Source organism: Rutidosis leptorrhynchoides, chromosome 3, assembly GCF_046630445.1.
Source record: "Rutidosis leptorrhynchoides isolate AG116_Rl617_1_P2 chromosome 3, CSIRO_AGI_Rlap_v1, whole genome shotgun sequence".
Classification (NCBI taxonomy): domain Eukaryota; kingdom Viridiplantae; phylum Streptophyta; class Magnoliopsida; order Asterales; family Asteraceae; genus Rutidosis; species Rutidosis leptorrhynchoides.
In genome coordinates, this window is record NC_092335.1 from 607,907,217 (window position 1) to 607,916,811 (window position 9,595).

The window sequence follows — 9,595 nt, forward strand, 5'->3', positions numbered from 1 at the left end:
GGGTTATAAATTCTGCAGTCCAGGCCCTTCTCGTACAGTATCTAGACTAAGTGGTTATTCCTGCCTTTATCAGACCATAATGCGTATACTCAAGTGGTTCCTACCAAAATTTCCTTTGAATAGCTTCATATTCCTTATGTATTAACATTGGGACTTCTGCATAATTCACTTCAATATAATTACGCTGGCCTGGCGTCATTATATTGTACTAAATCGTACGTTCATTCCAATATCACTCCATATGGTCAATGTAACGTGATCACTTTCAGTTCTACTCAATTTCACCAACGGTGCTTTATCTATGCTATCTCAAAACAAAATCTACATAATTTATCTCACGGTCTCTCGGTGTGGGTACGTAAGCTCCGTAGGTCATGCACCAATGCCTAAATGTCCTGAAATTTCTTCAAAATGTTCAGGTTCAGGTAACATCGTTAGGTTCCTTTTTAGAAATTCAATCTGGGTCTCGCGTCGAGTTGTATGTGTAGCAAGTAGTAGTACGATATGTCTTGAGGCGACTCCCAAGTCTTTGGGTATGGTTGAGCATCAGTAGAAGGCACTCTGACCTTGTGAAAGGAGATGTCCTCCCGACTTCCCCAATGCCTAAGAGTGTTAGGGTACTAAATCCAGAAATGTCGTCAGATCGTCGAGAAGTGGTGAAGAACGAAAGAGATAAGTGACGGTCATGAAAGCGTACGAGATACGAGCCATCTTGCAGGAACTGAACAACCTTCGAATGTTCACACGTCGTACGTGGCTATTTAGAGTGAGCTCGGGGTGCGGTTACTCCGACAAATCCTCCAATATCTCCTCCTCCGAGGATCGACTTTAGTGGACGTGTAATCCGAGGGGTACTCCTCCTAGATTGCGTGAAGAATCGTTTCGATCCCTGGAACGGTGGAACAGTAGTAACAGGTGGATTACAATACTAATCCTTAGGGTTAGACGTGTGGGAAATGGGTTCAGAAGAACATCTGAACTAGGAAAGGTAAGTTTTTCCAAGTCGGTGCAGCGAATAGCAGGCATGAAGCAAGCACGTAATCAGGCACTACAGCAACCTAGCTCGTTTACAGCAGTATATAGCATGGCAATATTAACAGTACTAAACAGAAGTAACATGCAATCGAAAGCAGATAGTAGCATGCAGTAGCTAGAATAAGCAAAAGCATGCAGCGAGTTTACATAGCAGTAAAAGAAAATGGTAGCATGCAGCAAGTTCATATGGTAGTAAAAGTAAGCAGTGGCATGCAGTAGTAGTAAGCAGTAACATGTAGTAATATAACATAGTAGCATGCAGCAGGTTCCGCAGAAACAAGTATACTAGCAAGTTGTAGATTAGTCCTATTAGTGAATCCTACTTGGGTCAGTCCTCGACTCACTAATGCAACCTAATTCCCTACAACCAATGCTCTGATACCAACTGAGATGCCCCGTACAAAATCATCGTGTACGGTACATCAACAACAGGATCATTACAAGGTCAAACACTATATGCTGTTTGAAAACCAGTTTTGCATTCATGAACAGATAACGTTTAATAAAAGATGAATAGGAAACATTAACATGAGTACATGATACTAAGGTCATTACAAAGCTATTGTTTTGAAAATAACATAAGTTGGGAATGCAAAGTAAAAGTTTCATGCTTGAGACATCTCTAAGTAATGCAGCGGAAGTCTAACACACCAAGTCTGTAATAGCAAGTCTATACACCGAGACTAGAACAGCAAGGCTAACAGCAGAAGCAACAACGTTTAAACACCTGAGAAATACATGCTTAAAAAGTCAACACGAATGTTGGTGAGCTATAGTTTGTTTGTAATCAGTAATGTAATGTAGGCCACGAGATTTCAGTGCTTCAAACAAGCGTTTCAAATCAGTAATTCAAATCAGTATGATAAAGTATATGTATAACCGTGGGCACTCGGCAACTAACTTAACGTTTATACCCCCTGAAAGTACACTTGGCAAGTGCGTATGTCTACGAAGTATTAAACAATCGTTAAATGCTAGCGCGACTAGCCCGAGTGGGGATGTCAAACCCTATGGATCCATATCTAATATTCGCGTTCATGGTTCAAAAACCAATGATTAAACGTTACCGAGCTAAAGGGAATGTTTATGTCGTTGTATAACCCACACATATATAAGTTTAAGTACTCGTGCTTAGTATGTAAAACATAAAATCTGCATGTATTCTCAGTTCCCAAAATAAGTTAAAGTAAAAAGGGAATGCTATAACTCACAGTGATAAAAGCGGTAAAGTCGGTAATGAAAGTACGCAAGTAGTAAGTCGGTCCGAAAGGTCGTCAACCTAAATCAAGGGTTACTAGGTCAGTAGGTTGTTTTTATAAATTCTAATAGTGCATAAAATAAGTTTAAGTGTCATCATCATCATCATTCATCATCATAAAAGCTAAGTAAGTTCGACAAGAATAGAGATCGAAACAATAGGCTGACTTCGGTCAGCTGCTGCGACCTCTACGTAAATCGAAAAGATGAATAGTCAGTGGCTATGGCTCCGTATGTGAGTCCCCTAACCGCTGACCAATTTTCAGAACCTAACTCGTCTTCGGTTGACCGTGGCGACGGATTAAGTGCGAGTAGGTCAGAAATTTCAGCACAACGTTAATAGGGTGTAGTGACTCTCGGAGGGCCATAAATCCTAAACCGTAACTCGGATTAAGAAGAGGCCTAAATGGAAAATCATCTAATCGAACCGAACTAACTGAAAATCAGCTTTCCAGTAGCCCAGGTGGTCTGATCAGATACGAAAATCAGTGGACAAGTGCTTCGGTGAGGTTCTTGGTGCTTGATGCTCATCACGGTTCTCATCCTTGATGCTTGTAGCTTCAAGTGTACAACTCGTTGATGGTTTAGCATCACTTTTGACCAAGATTCTACCATAAATACACAATATGTTAAGACCAAGTGGTAACACAACTCATTTAAGAGTCTTAGATGGATGATGAACCAAGGTTACATCATATCCTTAGTCTTAACACAATTACAAGTCCTATTTACAAACAAAGTTACAAACTTTACATCAATCAAACAAGTATGAACATGATCCAAGTCAAAAGAGGTGATGAAACCCTAAGCTAGAGAGCTTGGATCCCTTTCACACAATTTATAAGGTCACAAAGCTAGAAAGCTTGAACCTTTAGTGTTCTTGAAGATCTTGAAGCATAAAGCTTGGATCTTTAAGATATATGAACATAACAAACAAAAGTTTGAATCTTTATAACAAAATAACAAGATTAAAGTAAAATAAAGATGAATCTACAAAGTTGGTGAAGATTCAAAGCTAGAAAGCTTGAATCTTCCATGTTCTTGAAAGATTCATGCTTGAATCAACAAGATATAAGCAAGATCAAAGCTAAAAGGAACTTTGATCTCCATAATATGATGATGATGGCCACGAAAATGAAAGGAAAAGAAGAAGAAAAAGAAGACTTACAAGCAATACTAGAAAGGGAAGAAAGAAAGAACAAGTGTGTGTGAAAACCAAATGAGCAAGTGATTTGAATGACAGGTAAATGGCTAGTATTTATAAGCAAGGAATTTGACAAGGATTGATGACATGGACAAGGGCTAGTATTTATAAGCAAGGAATTTGACAAGGATTGATGACATGGACAAGGGCTAGTATTTATAAGCAAGGAATTTGACAAGGATTGATGACATGGACAAGGGCTAATTAATTCGGTCACTAGCTAGAGTAGGGTGGGCTTGAGCCCAACAAGGTAGAAAGTCCAACAAGACTAACTATTGTGCATAATTAAATTACTACGCGTAATTAAGCATCCAAAAACCCAGTTAATTATTATTATAAAATAATAATTAATATTTCGCAGTCATAATATTCCGATTATGACAAAAGTTAAACGTGCGCGCAAGTTCGCGGTTTATTCGAAACGTCAAATAACACTAACGGTTATAAAGGCTTCCAATGATCAAGTTATGTATCCTACGTACTCTAAGGCACGTTTTAACATATAAATGGAAGTAAACCACGTAAATCAAGTTTCCAGAGTATAAAGTAACACAGTACGCACAAATACGCAGTTTCGCAAAAACACAAGGCACAAAAGCAAGTCGAAAAAGTCGGGTCGTTACAATGTATCTAGTTCAAATTTCTTAAATTCCGACAGCTATTCCGATATGGATATTCACCTGAACTCCGAAGACAGTGTAACCGGAATGGATCAACCAATTAGCCATCATCTATTCTGGATGAATTGGGGATGGGTTCGTAGCTTACTTAGTCATTGGAGACAAGAAGAAGGCGATCCCTTCCATCCACCACATTGCCCTCTTGGCGAAGAACCTGAAGTACTTACCGGTTTCGTAATACCATTTTCTCTCTCATTTCCAGAGTATCTAGTCATGATTATATACTATCTCACATTCTAAGTCATATTCGTCCGCTCGTCCGAACCACCGATCATCCTGGTATAATAGAAGAAGTCAACGAGCTTCGCGCTCGGGTAGTGGCTTTGGAGAATATGGTGCGAAGGTTACAAACACCAGCAGCAGCACCAGCAGCATAACCAGTACCACCATCATCAATAACAACAGTACCATTACCACCACCAACAACCACATCCGCATCCCACACCTGAATATCACATCTAAAAACTGTACTTCAGATATCAACATCATACGCACCGTAGATACCAAGGAGTGCCAACAACAATAAATGATGAAGTACTGATTCATAACTTCATCGAAGAAATATTCTACGGTGATTATGTAATCTCTAAAATCTTAGAGATTATTTATCCCAGTTCTAACCGTAAATCAGATAAATAGAAGGAAGAATAGAAACCCTGACAAGAATGATGCGTAAGGTACAAGCTAGACTTGTTTTACCAACAGCATCAATAGTACCCTTAGCCTCACCAGCACAGTTAGTGCTGTCAACATCATTAGAATCATCAGCACCTCTAACATCACAAGCTCCGCCAGTTCAAGAAAGCACCGTGGATATTATTACAAGTCAACAACGCGTATATTTGTATCAACGAGTTATGAAATATTAACTCGATCCCTCTGAAGATTTTATATGTATATCTTATATATATTTTAAAACCATCATAAATCTTTTTGTACTAAGCTATTAAGTATGAATTGAAAAAGGGTAAATACTACTCGGTTAAATTCATATTACTAATATGCTATGATGTACATCTTTTGTTAACAACTTAACCTTCGTTAACTACAATCTCTGTTTCAATCCAAAGAATTCCGTTTCATAATAAACCAAGTGTATTATTCAATAATATGGTTGATTTTACACTTTCATCTTCAATGCACTCGAAACTTTCTAGAAAACATCATTTGCACCTTGCGAAGTTTGCAAGAATTCCACGAATATCAACACCCTTCACCAAGGAATATCAATAAGAATAAATAATGAAGTATTGATTTCATTAGCGAAATACTCCGCAAAGATTATGTAATCTTTAATATTTTAGAGATTATTCATTTCTAATTCAAGCCGAAATACAAATGAGCTTAATATGATATTAACTCATTAAATCTGTATTACATCTGAAGAAAATATACATACATATATTTTCATAAAAATGGTAATAAAAATTCTTTTGTACAAAGTATTAATTGTGAAATCTTTAACGGGTAGGTAATACTCGGGAAATATATAAGTTCACAATTAATATGTAATATTGTACATTCTTCAACTTTGATTCAAAAATTATTAACTATTCTCACAGCGATATACAATCGTTTTCATACAAATTCAATTACTTATTCTGATATTGACGGATCAGAATCCAAGTCATAACTCTGAACCGGTGAAATCATTCTTAGATCTCTACATCTTTCAAAGCTATACTTTGACTTCAAAACTGTGAAAGATCCTTTGGTATTGTTTTTACCAAAAATAACCTTGTAATTCCTTTTCAAAGTATCCAGTATTATCAACCATTCAACCAGTCAACGATGACCTTTCAGACTTGTAATTTTGGCATATACGTTTTCGTTACTGGGGAACCTTTCATGTTCCACCACATTAGCAGTAAATTTACCAACAACTTCATTGATCTTTGACCTTCCGAAAAATCCTTATACTCATTGAAACTGTATCATGTACTCATCCACATCTTGCAACGGTGATTGCCATACCAATTATCGGGAATTAGCAATCAGTATTTTGAATCTCGCAACATTTTCTACGACAACAGTTATATATAGATAACATCTATCTTCTAGACTTACAGATTTCGAATGTGAAGTTTCTGAAAAACACCTTAAACTACGAACTAGTTCTCGAAATCTTGAAAAATGCTGATGAAGCAGCAAAAACTGTAAACGACCTTAACAGTAAAAAGTTTGATGATAAAGGATAGTGTGCTGGCAAAGCTCAGAAAAATAGAAAGTTTGGAACTGAAAAACAGATTGAGCAAAGTATGAAAGAGGCTGTGGATAAATCACAAGGACGAAATCTATCTTCAAGGAATCCAAATGATTCAGTATCTGCTGAAGCCATTAACGAATACCTTGCTTCCGAATCTAAACCCTTGCGGACAATATTCTTCATCATCCTCTGATATTAGAAATTCTAAGATATCATCGTATCTTTCATTATAAATATCCTCCATATTTCTGGAGATAATTCCATAATCATTCTTATCGAAAATCAATTTTCTCCTTACGATATCTGTGTTACACCATAAAAGAAACTATTTTAGTTTCTAAATTCTGAAACTTTCAAGTTTAAAATATAAATGTTTTGAAGTAATATTGGGAATTGAAGCATGGGTTAGTATAATATAATGACATTTGATCAACGTGATTATATTACAGTAAGTAATGCTGAGTTTCTAATGGAACGTGATAAAGGTTCACAGATCACACCATCATCATAAACCATGTTACATAACTCTTTCATTCTATATAATCTCTAAATATATCAAGAAAATATATTTCTTGATGATTCGGTCTTTTTCGGATATTCTGGTAATTTGACAAGTCAGATTGTGCCATTACCGTTTCTTTCTTAGAACGTTAATTATGTTTTTTTCCGAAATTCATACCTACGAATTCTGGACCATTATTCGCTTGACTTAAGGTCGGGAAGAGAAAACGAAAGCATGAAGCTCCGAAATATAATGGAGAACATAAAGTCCGATAACAACCCCGAAATTACAAACCATGTATATCAATGCATATAGCAATATAAAGACACGGGAGAATGAAAAACACTATAACCCCAAAGTAATAGTAGAAGAAAATAACTTCCTCTGGTGGCAGATGAAAAAGAAGAATGAAGGATACGATAGCCAGGAAAATATCAAGAATCAGAACTGGATTAAGCATTTTCACAATCTATTGGGATGTATGAAATAAGAAAGAAGATTATAGGAGTGGTGAAAATAAATGAAACGGAAGAGGTCAATTTATAGCAATCGAGACAGATTACGCATTTAATCAAAGAAAATCCTAATTTCCGCAAATTCCGAAGAATCAAATCTTATTTAGATTATGAAGATTTTCTATTCCTTAAATTCCGGAAATCAATCGTAACTAAGTCAAAAGCTAAGACGAATCTCTATTCTTTCATTTCACTCTTTTACGATAACTTCTCTCATACGCTTTGAGAAATCAGATTGTTTTATCCATATAATTCAACGGTGATAAAATTCTATTTATCAACTCATATTCGTCATGAAAACATTTCTATTGTTAGCCATGACGACCTCACTTAAATTTCGGGACGAAATTTCTTTAACGGGTAGATACTGTGATGACCCAGAAATTTCTGACCAAATTTAAACTTTATCTTTAAATGATTTAATATTTCCGACACGATAAGCAAAGTCTATGAAGTTGAATCACAAAATTTTAGAACTGTTTCATGTATTAAATTACAGTTGACTGCTCTCGACGATTCATGAACAATTATATGTATGAATATATATATGTACAAGTAAAAACGACTTTCCTACCGTAAAACACTTTTTGCTACAGTAAAACACTATTTGCTACAGTGAAACCGTATTTTGCTACAGTGCTACAGTGAAAACGACTTTGTTACAGTGATTTGCTACAGTAAAACACTATTTGCTACAGTAAAACACTATTTGATACAGTAAACCCTATATAATGTCGACGAACTAGCAAACAAAAACAGGATAAGGCGGCCATGCGATCGCATGGCAAAAACACTGAAAACTCATGCGATCGCATGAGGTACTGTAGCAGGCCACATACTATAAAAGCTCGATTCATTCCTCTGTATTATTTTTTTTATATTATTATTATTATTATTATTAAGATTAATATTATTATTATTAATCTTATTATAATATTATTATTAGTAGTATATATACCTAAAATACTACGACGAGGTTATGAGCGTGTCACCTTCAAAATGGGTTTTTGAGCGGGATAGAGCTAAGGAAATTATGGGTTATTGCCAAGGAGGTTATGGGTAATGTTCGAGGGTATATTTGTGAATCAAATCTAGTGTTTATCATCTCTGTTGCGTCTACGTACTTTCCTACAATATTGAATCTCAATATTGATACGTTGAGATCTACGGTTATTTGGTAATTCGAGTTTCGATCACATTTTGGTGAACGACTTTATATGCTGCTAAGGTGAGTTTCATTGATCCATTTTTAATTGCTTTTGCAATATATTTTTAGGCTGAGAATACATGCACTTTATTTTAAACGCAATGAATACAAGTACTTACTAAATTCTACACTGAGTTTGAACCGAAAATCCCTTAGGTTTGGTAACTAGTAACTGCCAGTTATAAGAACTGGTGGGAGCGAGTAGTAGTATATGGATCCATAGGGCTTGATATCCCCGTCCGAGCTAGAGCACTAGCCTTTTAACGGACGTATGCTATTTGAGAAGCGTACACGTTGGTTTGCGTGTATTATTAAGATGATTATACAAAGGGTATAAAATATATATACGTTAAGTTTAGTTACCAGGGTGCTCAATTTCGTAAAATATTTTGATAAACGTTTCTGGATGAAACAACTAAAAACTTGTGATTCACCTTTACATACAGATTATACGAAACAATAAAACTATGAACTCACCAACCTTTGTGTTGACACTTGTTAGCATGTTTATTCTCAGGTTTACTAGAAGTCTTCCGCTGTTGCTTATATGTTAGACAAGCTATGTGCATGGAGTCTTACATGACATACTTTTCAAGGAAACGTTGCATTCACCAAATCATCACCATGTATCTTATTTTGACTGCATTGTCAACGGAAGTACTATTGTAAACTATTATTTACTGTGATTGTCTATATGTAGAAATCATCAGATGTCGAAAACCTTTGATTTAAATATTCATGTATGGTGTGCCTTTTCAAAAGAATGCAATGTTTACAAAACGTATCATATAGAGGTCAAATACCTCGCAATAAAATCAATGAATGACGTATTGTTCATATGGATTTGGAGCGATCGTCACATTAACAATTGTTAAGTCATTAGCGAAGGGTGTACATCATAGCATATTAGTGATATGAATTAATCAAGTAGTACATACTAGTTGAGATTCACAAGTAATTGCTTAGTACGACAAGATTTATTATTGTTC